Here is a 26,484-nt window from a genome sequence, read left to right on the forward strand (position 1 = left end):
ATAAAGTCCCTAGTGTGGACAGTGTGTTGCTTGCCAATTTTTTTAGTACCCCTTCCAAATGTATTCCTTCATGTTTTATGCCTCAAATAGCAAGTAGGGGGATGAAATTACACTGTAAAAAAATTTGGGTCATGAATTGTAAAGTAAAGTAGTGATTTGGTCCAGCTGAAAAAGGTTAAAAATTAGCACTTCGGAAGCTGTCAAAAGATTTCAAGACCCCCTTAACATAGAATTGTCCATATTTTGAGTTAGAGCCGATGAAGTTTTCTTTAATTTTGATATAATTTGTCCCAAAAGTAGTACAACACACTGTAAAAATATTATTGAGAAAGCGCAGGTGGGATTTTTTTTATTTTCATTTATTGTCTAAAAGAAATGCACTACGAAATAACTGTGTACTCGGACCTAAGAGGCGAAATCAGTAAATATAGAATCTGTACTTTGGCAACTTCCCTGAATGATTTAATGGTGTCAATTTGTCAGATAGCATGAAACTAAAGGATTTAAACTTTTATTTGATAGAAATTCTGCAAAAATTACCCATTTTGGCATTATATGGTCAAAATAAGCATTTCAAAGCTTTTTCAATTTTGATGCATAAGTGGCATTCTGACTTTCTATTTGACAGGTTTTCCTGTGTCAATATTTGTGTTTCTATGCTTTAACCCAGTTGTATTACTCATTTGTGAACTGTGAATCTACAGAAAATAAGATTATCTCAGACAATATGTGCAAAATGTGTTGTATAAATGACCCTCGTGTACCCTCGTGTAATGGCCTGTTTGGATCAAGTTTAATGTGAGGACCTAGGTACATAAAAGTTGAAGTCCATAATAAAGATTTCATTAAATTTGTATTAAAAGCACTTCACAATGTCTTTTGTACCTGTTTCATTTCACATAGTATCTTTCTTTTCTTATGTTAAATAGCAAGTGGTTCAAATATAAGCCTGCTGAGGCTAAAATTGCATGCAAGTTTTTCACTAAAAAGTGAAAAATCTTTGTATCAGACCATACTGTCTGCAAAAAAAGTTGAATGCAAGAGTCCTTTTATGCTCAGATTTATTGTATCATGTAACCTGAGTATAGAAATTATAAAAAAGACACAAATTTTTATTTCCTATAGCTTCAGTATGCATTTTTAAATGTAAATATGTGCTACGGCCTAAATTGACCCTAAATTATTTTCAGTCTTACTTGGCTTAAGACCCTTTTATACTAATATGGTATGCTATTTGTAATTTTTCTTTCCATTTAAAGTACATTTAATACATATGTAAGGATTATTTATAACCAAAAAACTCCACAAATTTAAAATTGCTGGAAAATAATACATCTTCATGTAAGGCCCCCCTTCATTGGAAAACCTCCATTTTTTGGCACAGGCTCATATAAATTTGACTTTTAAATAATTGTGATAAGTCTGATAAATCAAATGAGCATTCTATTGCTTTAAATACATAATATGTCATATATTAAGGCCTTTAAAATGTAATTTTTTGCAATATTTTAATTTTTAAAGCCCCAAATGTTGATAGTTGAAATTTTTCAATTTAAACGTCAAAATTTAACACGCGAAGTTGAATATAGAATTTATCATATTGTCTATAATATATATCCTATTGCCATGAAACTTTGTCAGCAGTCTGATAATTTATTAAGCTTTAGTCATACCAAGTTTTATTAAGATTGGTCATATTTTTCTATCCTATTAAGAGGCGAAATCAGTAAATATAGAATCTGTACTTTGGCAACTTCCCTGAATGATTTAATGGTGTCAATTTGTCAGATAGCATGAAACTAAAGGATTTAAACTTTTATTTGATAGAAATTCTGCAAAAATTACCCATTTTGGCATTATATGGTCAAAATAAGCATTTCAAAGCTTTTTCAATTTTGATGCATAAGTGGCATTCTGACTTTCTATTTGACAGGTTTTCCTGTGTCAATATTTGTGTTTCTATGCTTTAACCCAGTTGTATTACTCATTTGTGAACTGTGAATCTACAGAAAATAAGATTATCTCAGACAATATGTGCAAAATGTGTTGTATAAATGACCCTCGTGTACCCTCGTGTAATGGCCTGTTTGGATCAAGTTTAATGTGAGGACCTAGGTACATAAAAGTTGAAGTCCATAATAAAGATTTCATTAAATTTGTATTAAAAGCACTTCACAATGTCTTTTGTACCTGTTTCATTTCACATAGTATCTTTCTTTTCTTATGTTAAATAGCAAGTGGTTCAAATATAAGCCTGCTGAGGCTAAAATTGCATGCAAGTTTTTCACTAAAAAGTGAAAAATCTTTGTATCAGACCATACTGTCTGCAAAAAAAGTTGAATGCAAGAGTCCTTTTATGCTCAGATTTATTGTATCATGTAACCTGAGTATAGAAATTATAAAAAAGACACAAATTTTTATTTCCTATAGCTTCAGTATGCATTTTTAAATGTAAATATGTGCTACGGCCTAAATTGACCCTAAATTATTTTCAGTCTTACTTGGCTTAAGACCCTTTTATACTAATATGGTATGCTATTTGTAATTTTTCTTTCCATTTAAAGTACATTTAATACATATGTAAGGATTATTTATAACCAAAAAACTCCACAAATTTAAAATTGCTGGAAAATAATACATCTTCATGTAAGGCCCCCCTTCATTGGAAAACCTCCATTTTTTGGCACAGGCTCATATAAATTTGACTTTTAAATAATTGTGATAAGTCTGATAAATCAAATGAGCATTCTATTGCTTTAAATACATAATATGTCATATATTAAGGCCTTTAAAATGTAATTTTTTGCAATATTTTAATTTTTAAAGCCCCAAATGTTGATAGTTGAAATTTTTCAATTTAAACGTCAAAATTTAACACGCGAAGTTGAATATAGAATTTATCATATTGTCTATAATATATATCCTATTGCCATGAAACTTTGTCAGCAGTCTGATAATTTATTAAGCTTTAGTCATACCAAGTTTTATTAAGATTGGTCATATTTTTCTATCCTATTAGGTCCGAGTACACAGTTATCGTCCTTTGATTTTCGTTGTCCACGAATAAAGTCCCTAGTGTGGACAGTGTGTTGCTTGCCAATTTTTTTAGTACCCCTTCCAAATGTATTCCTTCATGTTTTATGCCTCAAATAGCAAGTAGGGGGATGAAATTACACTGTAAAAAAATTTGGGTCATGAATTGTAAAGTAAAGTAGTGATTTGGTCCAGCTGAAAAAGGTTAAAAATTAGCACTTCGGAAGCTGTCAAAAGATTTCAAGACCCCCTTAACATAGAATTGTCCATATTTTGAGTTAGAGCCGATGAAGTTTTCTTTAATTTTGATATAATTTGTCCCAAAAGTAGTACAACACACTGTAAAAATATTATTGAGAAAGCGCAGGTGGGATTTTTTTTATTTTCATTTATTGTCTAAAAGAAATGCACTACGAAATAACTGTGTACTCGGACCTAAGAGGCGAAATCAGTAAATATAGAATCTGTACTTTGGCAACTTCCCTGAATGATTTAATGGTGTCAATTTGTCAGATAGCATGAAACTAAAGGATTTAAACTTTTATTTGATAGAAATTCTGCAAAAATTACCCATTTTGGCATTATATGGTCAAAATAAGCATTTCAAAGCTTTTTCAATTTTGATGCATAAGTGGCATTCTGACTTTCTATTTGACAGGTTTTCCTGTGTCAATATTTGTGTTTCTATGCTTTAACCCAGTTGTATTACTCATTTGTGAACTGTGAATCTACAGAAAATAAGATTATCTCAGACAATATGTGCAAAATGTGTTGTATAAATGACCCTCGTGTACCCTCGTGTAATGGCCTGTTTGGATCAAGTTTAATGTGAGGACCTAGGTACATAAAAGTTGAAGTCCATAATAAAGATTTCATTAAATTTGTATTAAAAGCACTTCACAATGTCTTTTGTACCTGTTTCATTTCACATAGTATCTTTCTTTTCTTATGTTAAATAGCAAGTGGTTCAAATATAAGCCTGCTGAGGCTAAAATTGCATGCAAGTTTTTCACTAAAAAGTGAAAAATCTTTGTATCAGACCATACTGTCTGCAAAAAAAGTTGAATGCAAGAGTCCTTTTATGCTCAGATTTATTGTATCATGTAACCTGAGTATAGAAATTATAAAAAAGACACAAATTTTTATTTCCTATAGCTTCAGTATGCATTTTTAAATGTAAATATGTGCTACGGCCTAAATTGACCCTAAATTATTTTCAGTCTTACTTGGCTTAAGACCCTTTTATACTAATATGGTATGCTATTTGTAATTTTTCTTTCCATTTAAAGTACATTTAATACATATGTAAGGATTATTTATAACCAAAAAACTCCACAAATTTAAAATTGCTGGAAAATAATACATCTTCATGTAAGGCCCCCCTTCATTGGAAAACCTCCATTTTTTGGCACAGGCTCATATAAATTTGACTTTTAAATAATTGTGATAAGTCTGATAAATCAAATGAGCATTCTATTGCTTTAAATACATAATATGTCATATATTAAGGCCTTTAAAATGTAATTTTTTGCAATATTTTAATTTTTAAAGCCCCAAATGTTGATAGTTGAAATTTTTCAATTTAAACGTCAAAATTTAACACGCGAAGTTGAATATAGAATTTATCATATTGTCTATAATATATATCCTATTGCCATGAAACTTTGTCAGCAGTCTGATAATTTATTAAGCTTTAGTCATACCAAGTTTTATTAAGATTGGTCATATTTTTCTATCCTATTAGGTCCGAGTACACAGTTATCGTCCTTTGATTTTCGTTGTCCACGAATAAAGTCCCTAGTGTGGACAGTGTGTTGCTTGCCAATTTTTTTAGTACCCCTTCCAAATGTATTCCTTCATGTTTTATGCCTCAAATAGCAAGTAGGGGGATGAAATTACACTGTAAAAAAATTTGGGTCATGAATTGTAAAGTAAAGTAGTGATTTGGTCCAGCTGAAAAAGGTTAAAAATTAGCACTTCGGAAGCTGTCAAAAGATTTCAAGACCCCCTTAACATAGAATTGTCCATATTTTGAGTTAGAGCCGATGAAGTTTTCTTTAATTTTGATATAATTTGTCCCAAAAGTAGTACAACACACTGTAAAAATATTATTGAGAAAGCGCAGGTGGGATTTTTTTTATTTTCATTTATTGTCTAAAAGAAATGCACTACGAAATAACTGTGTACTCGGACCTAAGAGGCGAAATCAGTAAATATAGAATCTGTACTTTGGCAACTTCCCTGAATGATTTAATGGTGTCAATTTGTCAGATAGCATGAAACTAAAGGATTTAAACTTTTATTTGATAGAAATTCTGCAAAAATTACCCATTTTGGCATTATATGGTCAAAATAAGCATTTCAAAGCTTTTTCAATTTTGATGCATAAGTGGCATTCTGACTTTCTATTTGACAGGTTTTCCTGTGTCAATATTTGTGTTTCTATGCTTTAACCCAGTTGTATTACTCATTTGTGAACTGTGAATCTACAGAAAATAAGATTATCTCAGACAATATGTGCAAAATGTGTTGTATAAATGACCCTCGTGTACCCTCGTGTAATGGCCTGTTTGGATCAAGTTTAATGTGAGGACCTAGGTACATAAAAGTTGAAGTCCATAATAAAGATTTCATTAAATTTGTATTAAAAGCACTTCACAATGTCTTTTGTACCTGTTTCATTTCACATAGTATCTTTCTTTTCTTATGTTAAATAGCAAGTGGTTCAAATATAAGCCTGCTGAGGCTAAAATTGCATGCAAGTTTTTCACTAAAAAGTGAAAAATCTTTGTATCAGACCATACTGTCTGCAAAAAAAGTTGAATGCAAGAGTCCTTTTATGCTCAGATTTATTGTATCATGTAACCTGAGTATAGAAATTATAAAAAAGACACAAATTTTTATTTCCTATAGCTTCAGTATGCATTTTTAAATGTAAATATGTGCTACGGCCTAAATTGACCCTAAATTATTTTCAGTCTTACTTGGCTTAAGACCCTTTTATACTAATATGGTATGCTATTTGTAATTTTTCTTTCCATTTAAAGTACATTTAATACATATGTAAGGATTATTTATAACCAAAAAACTCCACAAATTTAAAATTGCTGGAAAATAATACATCTTCATGTAAGGCCCCCCTTCATTGGAAAACCTCCATTTTTTGGCACAGGCTCATATAAATTTGACTTTTAAATAATTGTGATAAGTCTGATAAATCAAATGAGCATTCTATTGCTTTAAATACATAATATGTCATATATTAAGGCCTTTAAAATGTAATTTTTTGCAATATTTTAATTTTTAAAGCCCCAAATGTTGATAGTTGAAATTTTTCAATTTAAACGTCAAAATTTAACACGCGAAGTTGAATATAGAATTTATCATATTGTCTATAATATATATCCTATTGCCATGAAACTTTGTCAGCAGTCTGATAATTTATTAAGCTTTAGTCATACCAAGTTTTATTAAGATTGGTCATATTTTTCTATCCTATTAGGTCCGAGTACACAGTTATCGTCCTTTGATTTTCGTTGTCCACGAATAAAGTCCCTAGTGTGGACAGTGTGTTGCTTGCCAATTTTTTTAGTACCCCTTCCAAATGTATTCCTTCATGTTTTATGCCTCAAATAGCAAGTAGGGGGATGAAATTACACTGTAAAAAAATTTGGGTCATGAATTGTAAAGTAAAGTAGTGATTTGGTCCAGCTGAAAAAGGTTAAAAATTAGCACTTCGGAAGCTGTCAAAAGATTTCAAGACCCCCTTAACATAGAATTGTCCATATTTTGAGTTAGAGCCGATGAAGTTTTCTTTAATTTTGATATAATTTGTCCCAAAAGTAGTACAACACACTGTAAAAATATTATTGAGAAAGCGCAGGTGGGATTTTTTTTATTTTCATTTATTGTCTAAAAGAAATGCACTACGAAATAACTGTGTACTCGGACCTAAGAGGCGAAATCAGTAAATATAGAATCTGTACTTTGGCAACTTCCCTGAATGATTTAATGGTGTCAATTTGTCAGATAGCATGAAACTAAAGGATTTAAACTTTTATTTGATAGAAATTCTGCAAAAATTACCCATTTTGGCATTATATGGTCAAAATAAGCATTTCAAAGCTTTTTCAATTTTGATGCATAAGTGGCATTCTGACTTTCTATTTGACAGGTTTTCCTGTGTCAATATTTGTGTTTCTATGCTTTAACCCAGTTGTATTACTCATTTGTGAACTGTGAATCTACAGAAAATAAGATTATCTCAGACAATATGTGCAAAATGTGTTGTATAAATGACCCTCGTGTACCCTCGTGTAATGGCCTGTTTGGATCAAGTTTAATGTGAGGACCTAGGTACATAAAAGTTGAAGTCCATAATAAAGATTTCATTAAATTTGTATTAAAAGCACTTCACAATGTCTTTTGTACCTGTTTCATTTCACATAGTATCTTTCTTTTCTTATGTTAAATAGCAAGTGGTTCAAATATAAGCCTGCTGAGGCTAAAATTGCATGCAAGTTTTTCACTAAAAAGTGAAAAATCTTTGTATCAGACCATACTGTCTGCAAAAAAAGTTGAATGCAAGAGTCCTTTTATGCTCAGATTTATTGTATCATGTAACCTGAGTATAGAAATTATAAAAAAGACACAAATTTTTATTTCCTATAGCTTCAGTATGCATTTTTAAATGTAAATATGTGCTACGGCCTAAATTGACCCTAAATTATTTTCAGTCTTACTTGGCTTAAGACCCTTTTATACTAATATGGTATGCTATTTGTAATTTTTCTTTCCATTTAAAGTACATTTAATACATATGTAAGGATTATTTATAACCAAAAAACTCCACAAATTTAAAATTGCTGGAAAATAATACATCTTCATGTAAGGCCCCCCTTCATTGGAAAACCTCCATTTTTTGGCACAGGCTCATATAAATTTGACTTTTAAATAATTGTGATAAGTCTGATAAATCAAATGAGCATTCTATTGCTTTAAATACATAATATGTCATATATTAAGGCCTTTAAAATGTAATTTTTTGCAATATTTTAATTTTTAAAGCCCCAAATGTTGATAGTTGAAATTTTTCAATTTAAACGTCAAAATTTAACACGCGAAGTTGAATATAGAATTTATCATATTGTCTATAATATATATCCTATTGCCATGAAACTTTGTCAGCAGTCTGATAATTTATTAAGCTTTAGTCATACCAAGTTTTATTAAGATTGGTCATATTTTTCTATCCTATTAGGTCCGAGTACACAGTTATCGTCCTTTGATTTTCGTTGTCCACGAATAAAGTCCCTAGTGTGGACAGTGTGTTGCTTGCCAATTTTTTTAGTACCCCTTCCAAATGTATTCCTTCATGTTTTATGCCTCAAATAGCAAGTAGGGGGATGAAATTACACTGTAAAAAAATTTGGGTCATGAATTGTAAAGTAAAGTAGTGATTTGGTCCAGCTGAAAAAGGTTAAAAATTAGCACTTCGGAAGCTGTCAAAAGATTTCAAGACCCCCTTAACATAGAATTGTCCATATTTTGAGTTAGAGCCGATGAAGTTTTCTTTAATTTTGATATAATTTGTCCCAAAAGTAGTACAACACACTGTAAAAATATTATTGAGAAAGCGCAGGTGGGATTTTTTTTATTTTCATTTATTGTCTAAAAGAAATGCACTACGAAATAACTGTGTACTCGGACCTAAGAGGCGAAATCAGTAAATATAGAATCTGTACTTTGGCAACTTCCCTGAATGATTTAATGGTGTCAATTTGTCAGATAGCATGAAACTAAAGGATTTAAACTTTTATTTGATAGAAATTCTGCAAAAATTACCCATTTTGGCATTATATGGTCAAAATAAGCATTTCAAAGCTTTTTCAATTTTGATGCATAAGTGGCATTCTGACTTTCTATTTGACAGGTTTTCCTGTGTCAATATTTGTGTTTCTATGCTTTAACCCAGTTGTATTACTCATTTGTGAACTGTGAATCTACAGAAAATAAGATTATCTCAGACAATATGTGCAAAATGTGTTGTATAAATGACCCTCGTGTACCCTCGTGTAATGGCCTGTTTGGATCAAGTTTAATGTGAGGACCTAGGTACATAAAAGTTGAAGTCCATAATAAAGATTTCATTAAATTTGTATTAAAAGCACTTCACAATGTCTTTTGTACCTGTTTCATTTCACATAGTATCTTTCTTTTCTTATGTTAAATAGCAAGTGGTTCAAATATAAGCCTGCTGAGGCTAAAATTGCATGCAAGTTTTTCACTAAAAAGTGAAAAATCTTTGTATCAGACCATACTGTCTGCAAAAAAAGTTGAATGCAAGAGTCCTTTTATGCTCAGATTTATTGTATCATGTAACCTGAGTATAGAAATTATAAAAAAGACACAAATTTTTATTTCCTATAGCTTCAGTATGCATTTTTAAATGTAAATATGTGCTACGGCCTAAATTGACCCTAAATTATTTTCAGTCTTACTTGGCTTAAGACCCTTTTATACTAATATGGTATGCTATTTGTAATTTTTCTTTCCATTTAAAGTACATTTAATACATATGTAAGGATTATTTATAACCAAAAAACTCCACAAATTTAAAATTGCTGGAAAATAATACATCTTCATGTAAGGCCCCCCTTCATTGGAAAACCTCCATTTTTTGGCACAGGCTCATATAAATTTGACTTTTAAATAATTGTGATAAGTCTGATAAATCAAATGAGCATTCTATTGCTTTAAATACATAATATGTCATATATTAAGGCCTTTAAAATGTAATTTTTTGCAATATTTTAATTTTTAAAGCCCCAAATGTTGATAGTTGAAATTTTTCAATTTAAACGTCAAAATTTAACACGCGAAGTTGAATATAGAATTTATCATATTGTCTATAATATATATCCTATTGCCATGAAACTTTGTCAGCAGTCTGATAATTTATTAAGCTTTAGTCATACCAAGTTTTATTAAGATTGGTCATATTTTTCTATCCTATTAGGTCCGAGTACACAGTTATCGTCCTTTGATTTTCGTTGTCCACGAATAAAGTCCCTAGTGTGGACAGTGTGTTGCTTGCCAATTTTTTTAGTACCCCTTCCAAATGTATTCCTTCATGTTTTATGCCTCAAATAGCAAGTAGGGGGATGAAATTACACTGTAAAAAAATTTGGGTCATGAATTGTAAAGTAAAGTAGTGATTTGGTCCAGCTGAAAAAGGTTAAAAATTAGCACTTCGGAAGCTGTCAAAAGATTTCAAGACCCCCTTAACATAGAATTGTCCATATTTTGAGTTAGAGCCGATGAAGTTTTCTTTAATTTTGATATAATTTGTCCCAAAAGTAGTACAACACACTGTAAAAATATTATTGAGAAAGCGCAGGTGGGATTTTTTTTATTTTCATTTATTGTCTAAAAGAAATGCACTACGAAATAACTGTGTACTCGGACCTAAGAGGCGAAATCAGTAAATATAGAATCTGTACTTTGGCAACTTCCCTGAATGATTTAATGGTGTCAATTTGTCAGATAGCATGAAACTAAAGGATTTAAACTTTTATTTGATAGAAATTCTGCAAAAATTACCCATTTTGGCATTATATGGTCAAAATAAGCATTTCAAAGCTTTTTCAATTTTGATGCATAAGTGGCATTCTGACTTTCTATTTGACAGGTTTTCCTGTGTCAATATTTGTGTTTCTATGCTTTAACCCAGTTGTATTACTCATTTGTGAACTGTGAATCTACAGAAAATAAGATTATCTCAGACAATATGTGCAAAATGTGTTGTATAAATGACCCTCGTGTACCCTCGTGTAATGGCCTGTTTGGATCAAGTTTAATGTGAGGACCTAGGTACATAAAAGTTGAAGTCCATAATAAAGATTTCATTAAATTTGTATTAAAAGCACTTCACAATGTCTTTTGTACCTGTTTCATTTCACATAGTATCTTTCTTTTCTTATGTTAAATAGCAAGTGGTTCAAATATAAGCCTGCTGAGGCTAAAATTGCATGCAAGTTTTTCACTAAAAAGTGAAAAATCTTTGTATCAGACCATACTGTCTGCAAAAAAAGTTGAATGCAAGAGTCCTTTTATGCTCAGATTTATTGTATCATGTAACCTGAGTATAGAAATTATAAAAAAGACACAAATTTTTATTTCCTATAGCTTCAGTATGCATTTTTAAATGTAAATATGTGCTACGGCCTAAATTGACCCTAAATTATTTTCAGTCTTACTTGGCTTAAGACCCTTTTATACTAATATGGTATGCTATTTGTAATTTTTCTTTCCATTTAAAGTACATTTAATACATATGTAAGGATTATTTATAACCAAAAAACTCCACAAATTTAAAATTGCTGGAAAATAATACATCTTCATGTAAGGCCCCCCTTCATTGGAAAACCTCCATTTTTTGGCACAGGCTCATATAAATTTGACTTTTAAATAATTGTGATAAGTCTGATAAATCAAATGAGCATTCTATTGCTTTAAATACATAATATGTCATATATTAAGGCCTTTAAAATGTAATTTTTTGCAATATTTTAATTTTTAAAGCCCCAAATGTTGATAGTTGAAATTTTTCAATTTAAACGTCAAAATTTAACACGCGAAGTTGAATATAGAATTTATCATATTGTCTATAATATATATCCTATTGCCATGAAACTTTGTCAGCAGTCTGATAATTTATTAAGCTTTAGTCATACCAAGTTTTATTAAGATTGGTCATATTTTTCTATCCTATTAGGTCCGAGTACACAGTTATCGTCCTTTGATTTTCGTTGTCCACGAATAAAGTCCCTAGTGTGGACAGTGTGTTGCTTGCCAATTTTTTTAGTACCCCTTCCAAATGTATTCCTTCATGTTTTATGCCTCAAATAGCAAGTAGGGGGATGAAATTACACTGTAAAAAAATTTGGGTCATGAATTGTAAAGTAAAGTAGTGATTTGGTCCAGCTGAAAAAGGTTAAAAATTAGCACTTCGGAAGCTGTCAAAAGATTTCAAGACCCCCTTAACATAGAATTGTCCATATTTTGAGTTAGAGCCGATGAAGTTTTCTTTAATTTTGATATAATTTGTCCCAAAAGTAGTACAACACACTGTAAAAATATTATTGAGAAAGCGCAGGTGGGATTTTTTTTATTTTCATTTATTGTCTAAAAGAAATGCACTACGAAATAACTGTGTACTCGGACCTAAGAGGCGAAATCAGTAAATATAGAATCTGTACTTTGGCAACTTCCCTGAATGATTTAATGGTGTCAATTTGTCAGATAGCATGAAACTAAAGGATTTAAACTTTTATTTGATAGAAATTCTGCAAAAATTACCCATTTTGGCATTATATGGTCAAAATAAGCATTTCAAAGCTTTTTCAATTTTGATGCATAAGTGGCATTCTGACTTTCTATTTGACAGGTTTTCCTGTGTCAATATTTGTGTTTCTATGCTTTAACCCAGTTGTATTACTCATTTGTGAACTGTGAATCTACAGAAAATAAGATTATCTCAGACAATATGTGCAAAATGTGTTGTATAAATGACCCTCGTGTACCCTCGTGTAATGGCCTGTTTGGATCAAGTTTAATGTGAGGACCTAGGTACATAAAAGTTGAAGTCCATAATAAAGATTTCATTAAATTTGTATTAAAAGCACTTCACAATGTCTTTTGTACCTGTTTCATTTCACATAGTATCTTTCTTTTCTTATGTTAAATAGCAAGTGGTTCAAATATAAGCCTGCTGAGGCTAAAATTGCATGCAAGTTTTTCACTAAAAAGTGAAAAATCTTTGTATCAGACCATACTGTCTGCAAAAAAAGTTGAATGCAAGAGTCCTTTTATGCTCAGATTTATTGTATCATGTAACCTGAGTATAGAAATTATAAAAAAGACACAAATTTTTATTTCCTATAGCTTCAGTATGCATTTTTAAATGTAAATATGTGCTACGGCCTAAATTGACCCTAAATTATTTTCAGTCTTACTTGGCTTAAGACCCTTTTATACTAATATGGTATGCTATTTGTAATTTTTCTTTCCATTTAAAGTACATTTAATACATATGTAAGGATTATTTATAACCAAAAAACTCCACAAATTTAAAATTGCTGGAAAATAATACATCTTCATGTAAGGCCCCCCTTCATTGGAAAACCTCCATTTTTTGGCACAGGCTCATATAAATTTGACTTTTAAATAATTGTGATAAGTCTGATAAATCAAATGAGCATTCTATTGCTTTAAATACATAATATGTCATATATTAAGGCCTTTAAAATGTAATTTTTTGCAATATTTTAATTTTTAAAGCCCCAAATGTTGATAGTTGAAATTTTTCAATTTAAACGTCAAAATTTAACACGCGAAGTTGAATATAGAATTTATCATATTGTCTATAATATATATCCTATTGCCATGAAACTTTGTCAGCAGTCTGATAATTTATTAAGCTTTAGTCATACCAAGTTTTATTAAGATTGGTCATATTTTTCTATCCTATTAGGTCCGAGTACACAGTTATCGTCCTTTGATTTTCGTTGTCCACGAATAAAGTCCCTAGTGTGGACAGTGTGTTGCTTGCCAATTTTTTTAGTACCCCTTCCAAATGTATTCCTTCATGTTTTATGCCTCAAATAGCAAGTAGGGGGATGAAATTACACTGTAAAAAAATTTGGGTCATGAATTGTAAAGTAAAGTAGTGATTTGGTCCAGCTGAAAAAGGTTAAAAATTAGCACTTCGGAAGCTGTCAAAAGATTTCAAGACCCCCTTAACATAGAATTGTCCATATTTTGAGTTAGAGCCGATGAAGTTTTCTTTAATTTTGATATAATTTGTCCCAAAAGTAGTACAACACACTGTAAAAATATTATTGAGAAAGCGCAGGTGGGATTTTTTTTATTTTCATTTATTGTCTAAAAGAAATGCACTACGAAATAACTGTGTACTCGGACCTAAGAGGCGAAATCAGTAAATATAGAATCTGTACTTTGGCAACTTCCCTGAATGATTTAATGGTGTCAATTTGTCAGATAGCATGAAACTAAAGGATTTAAACTTTTATTTGATAGAAATTCTGCAAAAATTACCCATTTTGGCATTATATGGTCAAAATAAGCATTTCAAAGCTTTTTCAATTTTGATGCATAAGTGGCATTCTGACTTTCTATTTGACAGGTTTTCCTGTGTCAATATTTGTGTTTCTATGCTTTAACCCAGTTGTATTACTCATTTGTGAACTGTGAATCTACAGAAAATAAGATTATCTCAGACAATATGTGCAAAATGTGTTGTATAAATGACCCTCGTGTACCCTCGTGTAATGGCCTGTTTGGATCAAGTTTAATGTGAGGACCTAGGTACATAAAAGTTGAAGTCCATAATAAAGATTTCATTAAATTTGTATTAAAAGCACTTCACAATGTCTTTTGTACCTGTTTCATTTCACATAGTATCTTTCTTTTCTTATGTTAAATAGCAAGTGGTTCAAATATAAGCCTGCTGAGGCTAAAATTGCATGCAAGTTTTTCACTAAAAAGTGAAAAATCTTTGTATCAGACCATACTGTCTGCAAAAAAAGTTGAATGCAAGAGTCCTTTTATGCTCAGATTTATTGTATCATGTAACCTGAGTATAGAAATTATAAAAAAGACACAAATTTTTATTTCCTATAGCTTCAGTATGCATTTTTAAATGTAAATATGTGCTACGGCCTAAATTGACCCTAAATTATTTTCAGTCTTACTTGGCTTAAGACCCTTTTATACTAATATGGTATGCTATTTGTAATTTTTCTTTCCATTTAAAGTACATTTAATACATATGTAAGGATTATTTATAACCAAAAAACTCCACAAATTTAAAATTGCTGGAAAATAATACATCTTCATGTAAGGCCCCCCTTCATTGGAAAACCTCCATTTTTTGGCACAGGCTCATATAAATTTGACTTTTAAATAATTGTGATAAGTCTGATAAATCAAATGAGCATTCTATTGCTTTAAATACATAATATGTCATATATTAAGGCCTTTAAAATGTAATTTTTTGCAATATTTTAATTTTTAAAGCCCCAAATGTTGATAGTTGAAATTTTTCAATTTAAACGTCAAAATTTAACACGCGAAGTTGAATATAGAATTTATCATATTGTCTATAATATATATCCTATTGCCATGAAACTTTGTCAGCAGTCTGATAATTTATTAAGCTTTAGTCATACCAAGTTTTATTAAGATTGGTCATATTTTTCTATCCTATTAGGTCCGAGTACACAGTTATCGTCCTTTGATTTTCGTTGTCCACGAATAAAGTCCCTAGTGTGGACAGTGTGTTGCTTGCCAATTTTTTTAGTACCCCTTCCAAATGTATTCCTTCATGTTTTATGCCTCAAATAGCAAGTAGGGGGATGAAATTACACTGTAAAAAAATTTGGGTCATGAATTGTAAAGTAAAGTAGTGATTTGGTCCAGCTGAAAAAGGTTAAAAATTAGCACTTCGGAAGCTGTCAAAAGATTTCAAGACCCCCTTAACATAGAATTGTCCATATTTTGAGTTAGAGCCGATGAAGTTTTCTTTAATTTTGATATAATTTGTCCCAAAAGTAGTACAACACACTGTAAAAATATTATTGAGAAAGCGCAGGTGGGATTTTTTTTATTTTCATTTATTGTCTAAAAGAAATGCACTACGAAATAACTGTGTACTCGGACCTAAGAGGCGAAATCAGTAAATATAGAATCTGTACTTTGGCAACTTCCCTGAATGATTTAATGGTGTCAATTTGTCAGATAGCATGAAACTAAAGGATTTAAACTTTTATTTGATAGAAATTCTGCAAAAATTACCCATTTTGGCATTATATGGTCAAAATAAGCATTTCAAAGCTTTTTCAATTTTGATGCATAAGTGGCATTCTGACTTTCTATTTGACAGGTTTTCCTGTGTCAATATTTGTGTTTCTATGCTTTAACCCAGTTGTATTACTCATTTGTGAACTGTGAATCTACAGAAAATAAGATTATCTCAGACAATATGTGCAAAATGTGTTGTATAAATGACCCTCGTGTACCCTCGTGTAATGGCCTGTTTGGATCAAGTTTAATGTGAGGACCTAGGTACATAAAAGTTGAAGTCCATAATAAAGATTTCATTAAATTTGTATTAAAAGCACTTCACAATGTCTTTTGTACCTGTTTCATTTCACATAGTATCTTTCTTTTCTTATGTTAAATAGCAAGTGGTTCAAATATAAGCCTGCTGAGGCTAAAATTGCATGCAAGTTTTTCACTAAAAAGTGAAAAATCTTTGTATCAGACCATACTGTCTGCAAAAAAAGTTGAATGCAAGAGTCCTTTTATGCTCAGATTTATTGTATCATGTAACCTGAGTATAGAAATTATAAAAAAGACACAAATTTTTATTTCCTATAGCTTCAGTATGCATTTTTAAATGTAAATATGTGCTACGGCCTAAATTGACCCTAAATTATTTTCAGTCTTACTTGGCTTAAGACCCTTTTATACTAATATGGTATGCTATTTGTAATTTTTCTTTCCATTTAAAGTACATTTAATACATATGTAAGGATTATTTATAACCAAAAAACTCCACAAATTTAAAATTGCTGGAAAATAATACATCTTCATGTAAGGCCCCCCTTCATTGGAAAACCTCCATTTTTTGGCACAGGCTCATATAAATTTGACTTTTAAATAATTGTGATAAGTCTGATAAATCAAATGAGCATTCTATTGCTTTAAATACATAATATGTCATATATTAAGGCCTTTAAAATGTAATTTTTTGCAATATTTTAATTTTTAAAGCCCCAAATGTTGATAGTTGAAATTTTTCAATTTAAACGTCAAAATTTAACACGCGAAGTTGAATATAGAATTTATCATATTGTCTATAATATATATCCTATTGCCATGAAACTTTGTCAGCAGTCTGATAATTTATTAAGCTTTAGTCATACCAAGTTTTATTAAGATTGGTCATATTTTTCTATCCTATTAGGTCCGAGTACACAGTTATCGTCCTTTGATTTTCGTTGTCCACGAATAAAGTCCCTAGTGTGGACAGTGTGTTGCTTGCCAATTTTTTTAGTACCCCTTCCAAATGTATTCCTTCATGTTTTATGCCTCAAATAGCAAGTAGGGGGATGAAATTACACTGTAAAAAAATTTGGGTCATGAATTGTAAAGTAAAGTAGTGATTTGGTCCAGCTGAAAAAGGTTAAAAATTAGCACTTCGGAAGCTGTCAAAAGATTTCAAGACCCCCTTAACATAGAATTGTCCATATTTTGAGTTAGAGCCGATGAAGTTTTCTTTAATTTTGATATAATTTGTCCCAAAAGTAGTACAACACACTGTAAAAATATTATTGAGAAAGCGCAGGTGGGATTTTTTTTATTTTCATTTATTGTCTAAAAGAAATGCACTACGAAATAACTGTGTACTCGGACCTAAGAGGCGAAATCAGTAAATATAGAATCTGTACTTTGGCAACTTCCCTGAATGATTTAATGGTGTCAATTTGTCAGATAGCATGAAACTAAAGGATTTAAACTTTTATTTGATAGAAATTCTGCAAAAATTACCCATTTTGGCATTATATGGTCAAAATAAGCATTTCAAAGCTTTTTCAATTTTGATGCATAAGTGGCATTCTGACTTTCTATTTGACAGGTTTTCCTGTGTCAATATTTGTGTTTCTATGCTTTAACCCAGTTGTATTACTCATTTGTGAACTGTGAATCTACAGAAAATAAGATTATCTCAGACAATATGTGCAAAATGTGTTGTATAAATGACCCTCGTGTACCCTCGTGTAATGGCCTGTTTGGATCAAGTTTAATGTGAGGACCTAGGTACATAAAAGTTGAAGTCCATAATAAAGATTTCATTAAATTTGTATTAAAAGCACTTCACAATGTCTTTTGTACCTGTTTCATTTCACATAGTATCTTTCTTTTCTTATGTTAAATAGCAAGTGGTTCAAATATAAGCCTGCTGAGGCTAAAATTGCATGCAAGTTTTTCACTAAAAAGTGAAAAATCTTTGTATCAGACCATACTGTCTGCAAAAAAAGTTGAATGCAAGAGTCCTTTTATGCTCAGATTTATTGTATCATGTAACCTGAGTATAGAAATTATAAAAAAGACACAAATTTTTATTTCCTATAGCTTCAGTATGCATTTTTAAATGTAAATATGTGCTACGGCCTAAATTGACCCTAAATTATTTTCAGTCTTACTTGGCTTAAGACCCTTTTATACTAATATGGTATGCTATTTGTAATTTTTCTTTCCATTTAAAGTACATTTAATACATATGTAAGGATTATTTATAACCAAAAAACTCCACAAATTTAAAATTGCTGGAAAATAATACATCTTCATGTAAGGCCCCCCTTCATTGGAAAACCTCCATTTTTTGGCACAGGCTCATATAAATTTGACTTTTAAATAATTGTGATAAGTCTGATAAATCAAATGAGCATTCTATTGCTTTAAATACATAATATGTCATATATTAAGGCCTTTAAAATGTAATTTTTTGCAATATTTTAATTTTTAAAGCCCCAAATGTTGATAGTTGAAATTTTTCAATTTAAACGTCAAAATTTAACACGCGAAGTTGAATATAGAATTTATCATATTGTCTATAATATATATCCTATTGCCATGAAACTTTGTCAGCAGTCTGATAATTTATTAAGCTTTAGTCATACCAAGTTTTATTAAGATTGGTCATATTTTTCTATCCTATTAGGTCCGAGTACACAGTTATCGTCCTTTGATTTTCGTTGTCCACGAATAAAGTCCCTAGTGTGGACAGTGTGTTGCTTGCCAATTTTTTTAGTACCCCTTCCAAATGTATTCCTTCATGTTTTATGCCTCAAATAGCAAGTAGGGGGATGAAATTACACTGTAAAAAAATTTGGGTCATGAATTGTAAAGTAAAGTAGTGATTTGGTCCAGCTGAAAAAGGTTAAAAATTAGCACTTCGGAAGCTGTCAAAAGATTTCAAGACCCCCTTAACATAGAATTGTCCATATTTTGAGTTAGAGCCGATGAAGTTTTCTTTAATTTTGATATAATTTGTCCCAAAAGTAGTACAACACACTGTAAAAATATTATTGAGAAAGCGCAGGTGGGATTTTTTTTATTTTCATTTATTGTCTAAAAGAAATGCACTACGAAATAACTGTGTACTCGGACCTAAGAGGCGAAATCAGTAAATATAGAATCTGTACTTTGGCAACTTCCCTGAATGATTTAATGGTGTCAATTTGTCAGATAGCATGAAACTAAAGGATTTAAACTTTTATTTGATAGAAATTCTGCAAAAATTACCCATTTTGGCATTATATGGTCAAAATAAGCATTTCAAAGCTTTTTCAATTTTGATGCATAAGTGGCATTCTGACTTTCTATTTGACAGGTTTTCCTGTGTCAATATTTGTGTTTCTATGCTTTAACCCAGTTGTATTACTCATTTGTGAACTGTGAATCTACAGAAAATAAGATTATCTCAGACAATATGTGCAAAATGTGTTGTATAAATGACCCTCGTGTACCCTCGTGTAATGGCCTGTTTGGATCAAGTTTAATGTGAGGACCTAGGTACATAAAAGTTGAAGTCCATAATAAAGATTTCATTAAATTTGTATTAAAAGCACTTCACAATGTCTTTTGTACCTGTTTCATTTCACATAGTATCTTTCTTTTCTTATGTTAAATAGCAAGTGGTTCAAATATAAGCCTGCTGAGGCTAAAATTGCATGCAAGTTTTTCACTAAAAAGTGAAAAATCTTTGTATCAGACCATACTGTCTGCAAAAAAAGTTGAATGCAAGAGTCCTTTTATGCTCAGATTTATTGTATCATGTAACCTGAGTATAGAAATTATAAAAAAGACACAAATTTTTATTTCCTATAGCTTCAGTATGCATTTTTAAATGTAAATATGTGCTACGGCCTAAATTGACCCTAAATTATTTTCAGTCTTACTTGGCTTAAGACCCTTTTATACTAATATGGTATGCTATTTGTAATTTTTCTTTCCATTTAAAGTACATTTAATACATATGTAAGGATTATTTATAACCAAAAAACTCCACAAATTTAAAATTGCTGGAAAATAATACATCTTCATGTAAGGCCCCCCTTCATTGGAAAACCTCCATTTTTTGGCACAGGCTCATATAAATTTGACTTTTAAATAATTGTGATAAGTCTGATAAATCAAATGAGCATTCTATTGCTTTAAATACATAATATGTCATATATTAAGGCCTTTAAAATGTAATTTTTTGCAATATTTTAATTTTTAAAGCCCCAAATGTTGATAGTTGAAATTTTTCAATTTAAACGTCAAAATTTAACACGCGAAGTTGAATATAGAATTTATCATATTGTCTATAATATATATCCTATTGCCATGAAACTTTGTCAGCAGTCTGATAATTTATTAAGCTTTAGTCATACCAAGTTTTATTAAGATTGGTCATATTTTTCTATCCTATTAGGTCCGAGTACACAGTTATCGTCCTTTGATTTTCGTTGTCCACGAATAAAGTCCCTAGTGTGGACAGTGTGTTGCTTGCCAATTTTTTTAGTACCCCTTCCAAATGTATTCCTTCATGTTTTATGCCTCAAATAGCAAGTAGGGGGATGAAATTACACTGTAAAAAAATTTGGGTCATGAATTGTAAAGTAAAGTAGTGATTTGGTCCAGCTGAAAAAGGTTAAAAATTAGCACTTCGGAAGCTGTCAAAAGATTTCAAGACCCCCTTAACATAGAATTGTCCATATTTTGAGTTAGAGCCGATGAAGTTTTCTTTAATTTTGATATAATTTGTCCCAAAAGTAGTACAACACACTGTAAAAATATTATTGAGAAAGCGCAGGTGGGATTTTTTTTATTTTCATTTATTGTCTAAAAGAAATGCACTACGAAATAACTGTGTACTCGGACCTAAGAGGCGAAATCAGTAAATATAGAATCTGTACTTTGGCAACTTCCCTGAATGATTTAATGGTGTCAATTTGTCAGATAGCATGAAACTAAAGGATTTAAACTTTTATTTGATAGAAATTCTGCAAAAATTACCCATTTTGGCATTATATGGTCAAAATAAGCATTTCAAAGCTTTTTCAATTTTGATGCATAAGTGGCATTCTGACTTTCTATTTGACAGGTTTTCCTGTGTCAATATTTGTGTTTCTATGCTTTAACCCAGTTGTATTACTCATTTGTGAACTGTGAATCTACAGAAAATAAGATTATCTCAGACAATATGTGCAAAATGTGTTGTATGAATGACCCTCGTGTACCCTCGTGTAATGGCCTGTTTGGATCAAGTTTAATGTGAGGACCTAGGTACATAAAAGTTGAAGTCCATAATAAAGATTTCATTAAATTTGTATTAAAAGCACTTCACAATGTCTTTTGTACCTGTTTCATTTCACATAGTATCTTTCTTTTCTTATGTTAAATAGCAAGTGGTTCAAATATAAGCCTGCTGAGGCTAAAATTGCATGCAAGTTTTTCACTAAAAAGTGAAAAATCTTTGTATCAGACCATACTGTCTGCAAAAAAAGTTGAATGCAAGAGTCCTTTTATGCTCAGATTTATTGTATCATGTAACCTGAGTATAGAAATTATAAAAAAGACACAAATTTTTATTTCCTATAGCTTCAGTATGCATTTTTAAATGTAAATATGTGCTACGGCCTAAATTGACCCTAAATTATTTTCAGTCTTACTTGGCTTAAGACCCTTTTATACTAATATGGTATGCTATTTGTAATTTTTCTTTCCATTTAAAGTACATTTAATACATATGTAAGGATTATTTATAACCAAAAAACTCCACAAATTTAAAATTGCTGGAAAATAATACATCTTCATGTAAGGCCCCCCTTCATTGGAAAACCTCCATTTTTTGGCACAGGCTCATATAAATTTGACTTTTAAATAATTGTGATAAGTCTGATAAATCAAATGAGCATTCTATTGCTTTAAATACATAATATGTCATATATTAAGGCCTTTAAAATGTAATTTTTTGCAATATTTTAATTTTTAAAGCCCCAAATGTTGATAGTTGAAATTTTTCAATTTAAACGTCAAAATTTAACACGCGAAGTTGAATATAGAATTTATCATATTGTCTATAATATATATCCTATTGCCATGAAACTTTGTCAGCAGTCTGATAATTTATTAAGCTTTAGTCATACCAAGTTTTATTAAGATTGGTCATATTTTTCTATCCTATTAGGTCCGAGTACACAGTTATCGTCCTTTGATTTTCGTTGTCCACGAATAAAGTCCCTAGTGTGGACAGTGTGTTGCTTGCCAATTTTTTTAGTACCCCTTCCAAATGTATTCCTTCATGTTTTATGCCTCAAATAGCAAGTAGGGGGATGAAATTACACTGTAAAAAAATTTGGGTCATGAATTGTAAAGTAAAGTAGTGATTTGGTCCAGCTGAAAAAGGTTAAAAATTAGCACTTCGGAAGCTGTCAAAAGATTTCAAGACCCCCTTAACATAGAATTGTCCATATTTTGAGTTAGAGCCGATGAAGTTTTCTTTAATTTTGATATAATTTGTCCCAAAAGTAGTACAACACACTGTAAAAATATTATTGAGAAAGCGCAGGTGGGATTTTTTTTATTTTCATTTATTGTCTAAAAGAAATGCACTACGAAATAACTGTGTACTCGGACCTAAGAGGCGAAATCAGTAAATATAGAATCTGTACTTTGGCAACTTCCCTGAATGATTTAATGGTGTCAATTTGTCAGATAGCATGAAACTAAAGGATTTAAACTTTTATTTGATAGAAATTCTGCAAAAATTACCCATTTTGGCATTATATGGTCAAAATAAGCATTTCAAAGCTTTTTCAATTTTGATGCATAAGTGGCATTCTGACTTTCTATTTGACAGGTTTTCCTGTGTCAATATTTGTGTTTCTATGCTTTAACCCAGTTGTATTACTCATTTGTGAACTGTGAATCTACAGAAAATAAGATTATCTCAGACAATATGTGCAAAATGTGTTGTATAAATGACCCTCGTGTACCCTCGTGTAATGGCCTGTTTGGATCAAGTTTAATGTGAGGACCTAGGTACATAAAAGTTGAAGTCCATAATAAAGATTTCATTAAATTTGTATTAAAAGCACTTCACAATGTCTTTTGTACCTGTTTCATTTCACATAGTATCTTTCTTTTCTTATGTTAAATAGCAAGTGGTTCAAATATAAGCCTGCTGAGGCTAAAATTGCATGCAAGTTTTTCACTAAAAAGTGAAAAATCTTTGTATCAGACCATACTGTCTGCAAAAAAAGTTGAATGCAAGAGTCCTTTTATGCTCAGATTTATTGTATCATGTAACCTGAGTATAGAAATTATAAAAAAGACACAAATTTTTATTTCCTATAGCTTCAGTATGCATTTTTAAATGTAAATATGTGCTACGGCCTAAATTGACCCTAAATTATTTTCAGTCTTACTTGGCTTAAGACCCTTTTATACTAATATGGTATGCTATTTGTAATTTTTCTTTCCATTTAAAGTACATTTAATACATATGTAAGGATTATTTATAACCAAAAAACTCCACAAATTTAAAATTGCTGGAAAATAATACATCTTCATGTAAGGCCCCCCTTCATTGGAAAACCTCCATTTTTTGGCACAGGCTCATATAAATTTGACTTTTAAATAATTGTGATAAGTCTGATAAATCAAATGAGCATTCTATTGCTTTAAATACATAATATGTCATATATTAAGGCCTTTAAAATGTAATTTTTTGCAATATTTTAATTTTTAAAGCCCCAAATGTTGATAGTTGAAATTTTTCAATTTAAACGTCAAAATTTAACACGCGAAGTTGAATATAGAATTTATCATATTGTCTATAATATATATCCTATTGCCATGAAACTTTGTCAGCAGTCTGATAATTTATTAAGCTTTAGTCATACCAAGTTTTATTAAGATTGGTCATATTTTTCTATCCTATTAGGTCCGAGTACACAGTTATCGTCCTTTGATTTTCGTTGTCCACGAATAAAGTCCCTAGTGTGGACAGTGTGTTGCTTGCCAATTTTTTTAGTACCCCTTCCAAATGTATTCCTTCATGTTTTATGCCTCAAATAGCAAGTAGGGGGATGAAATTACACTGTAAAAAAATTTGGGTCATGAATTGTAAAGTAAAGTAGTGATTTGGTCCAGCTGAAAAAGGTTAAAAATTAGCACTTCGGAAGCTGTCAAAAGATTTCAAGACCCCCTTAACATAGAATTGTCCATATTTTGAGTTAGAGCCGATGAAGTTTTCTTTAATTTTGATATAATTTGTCCCAAAAGTAGTACAACACACTGTAAAAATATTATTGAGAAAGCGCAGGTGGGATTTTTTTTATTTTCATTTATTGTCTAAAAGAAATGCACTACGAAATAACTGTGTACTCGGACCTAAGAGGCGAAATCAGTAAATATAGAATCTGTACTTTGGCAACTTCCCTGAATGATTTAATGGTGTCAATTTGTCAGATAGCATGAAACTAAAGGATTTAAACTTTTATTTGATAGAAATTCTGCAAAAATTACCCATTTTGGCATTATATGGTCAAAATAAGCATTTCAAAGCTTTTTCAATTTTGATGCATAAGTGGCATTCTGACTTTCTATTTGACAGGTTTTCCTGTGTCAATATTTGTGTTTCTATGCTTTAACCCAGTTGTATTACTCATTTGTGAACTGTGAATCTACAGAAAATAAGATTATCTCAGACAATATGTGCAAAATGTGTTGTATAAATGACCCTCGTGTACCCTCGTGTAATGGCCTGTTTGGATCAAGTTTAATGTGAGGACCTAGGTACATAAAAGTTGAAGTCCATAATAAAGATTTCATTAAATTTGTATTAAAAGCACTTCACAATGTCTTTTGTACCTGTTTCATTTCACATAGTATCTTTCTTTTCTTATGTTAAATAGCAAGTGGTTCAAATATAAGCCTGCTGAGGCTAAAATTGCATGCAAGTTTTTCACTAAAAAGTGAAAAATCTTTGTATCAGACCATACTGTCTGCAAAAAAAGTTGAATGCAAGAGTCCTTTTATGCTCAGATTTCTTGTATCATGTAACCTGAGTATAGAAATTATAAAAAAGACACAAATTTTTATTTCCTATAGCTTCAGTATGCATTTTTAAATGTAAATATGTGCTACGGCCTAAATTGACCCTAAATTATTTTCAGTCTTACTTGGCTTAAGACCCTTTTATACTAATATGGTATGCTATTTGTAATTTTTCTTTCCATTTAAAGTACATTTAATACATATGTAAGGATTATTTATAACCAAAAAACTCCACAAATTTAAAATTGCTGGAAAATAATACATCTTCATGTAAGGCCCCCCTTCATTGGAAAACCTCCATTTTTTGGCACAGGCTCATATAAATTTGACTTTTAAATAATTGTGATAAGTCTGATAAATCAAATGAGCATTCTATTGCTTTAAATACATAATATGTCATATATTAAGGCCTTTAAAATGTAATTTTTTGCAATATTTTAATTTTTAAAGCCCCAAATGTTGATAGTTGAAATTTTTCAATTTAAACGTCAAAATTTAACACGCGAAGTTGAATATAGAATTTATCATATTGTCTATAATATATATCCTATTGCCATGAAACTTTGTCAGCAGTCTGATAATTTATTAAGCTTTAGTCATACCAAGTTTTATTAAGATTGGTCATATTTTTCTATCCTATTAGGTCCGAGTACACAGTTATCGTCCTTTGATTTTCGTTGTCCACGAATAAAGTCCCTAGTGTGGACAGTGTGTTGCTTGCCAATTTTTTTAGTACCCCTTCCAAATGTATTCCTTCATGTTTTATGCCTCAAATAGCAAGTAGGGGGATGAAATTACACTGTAAAAAAATTTGGGTCATGAATTGTAAAGTAAAGTAGTGATTTGGTCCAGCTGAAAAAGGTTAAAAATTAGCACTTCGGAAGCTGTCAAAAGATTTCAAGACCCCCTTAACATAGAATTGTCCATATTTTGAGTTAGAGCCGATGAAGTTTTCTTTAATTTTGATATAATTTGTCCCAAAAGTAGTACAACACACTGTAAAAATATTATTGAGAAAGCGCAGGTGGGATTTTTTTTATTTTCATTTATTGTCTAAAAGAAATGCACTACGAAATAACTGTGTACTCGGACCTAAGAGGCGAAATCAGTAAATATAGAATCTGTACTTTGGCAACTTCCCTGAATGATTTAATGGTGTCAATTTGTCAGATAGCATGAAACTAAAGGATTTAAACTTTTATTTGATAGAAATTCTGCAAAAATTACCCATTTTGGCATTATATGGTCAAAATA

Source organism: Mytilus californianus, unplaced genomic scaffold (assembly GCF_021869535.1).
Source record: "Mytilus californianus isolate M0D057914Y unplaced genomic scaffold, xbMytCali1.0.p SCAF_1, whole genome shotgun sequence".
NCBI classification, from domain to species: Eukaryota; Metazoa; Mollusca; class Bivalvia; order Mytilida; family Mytilidae; genus Mytilus; species Mytilus californianus.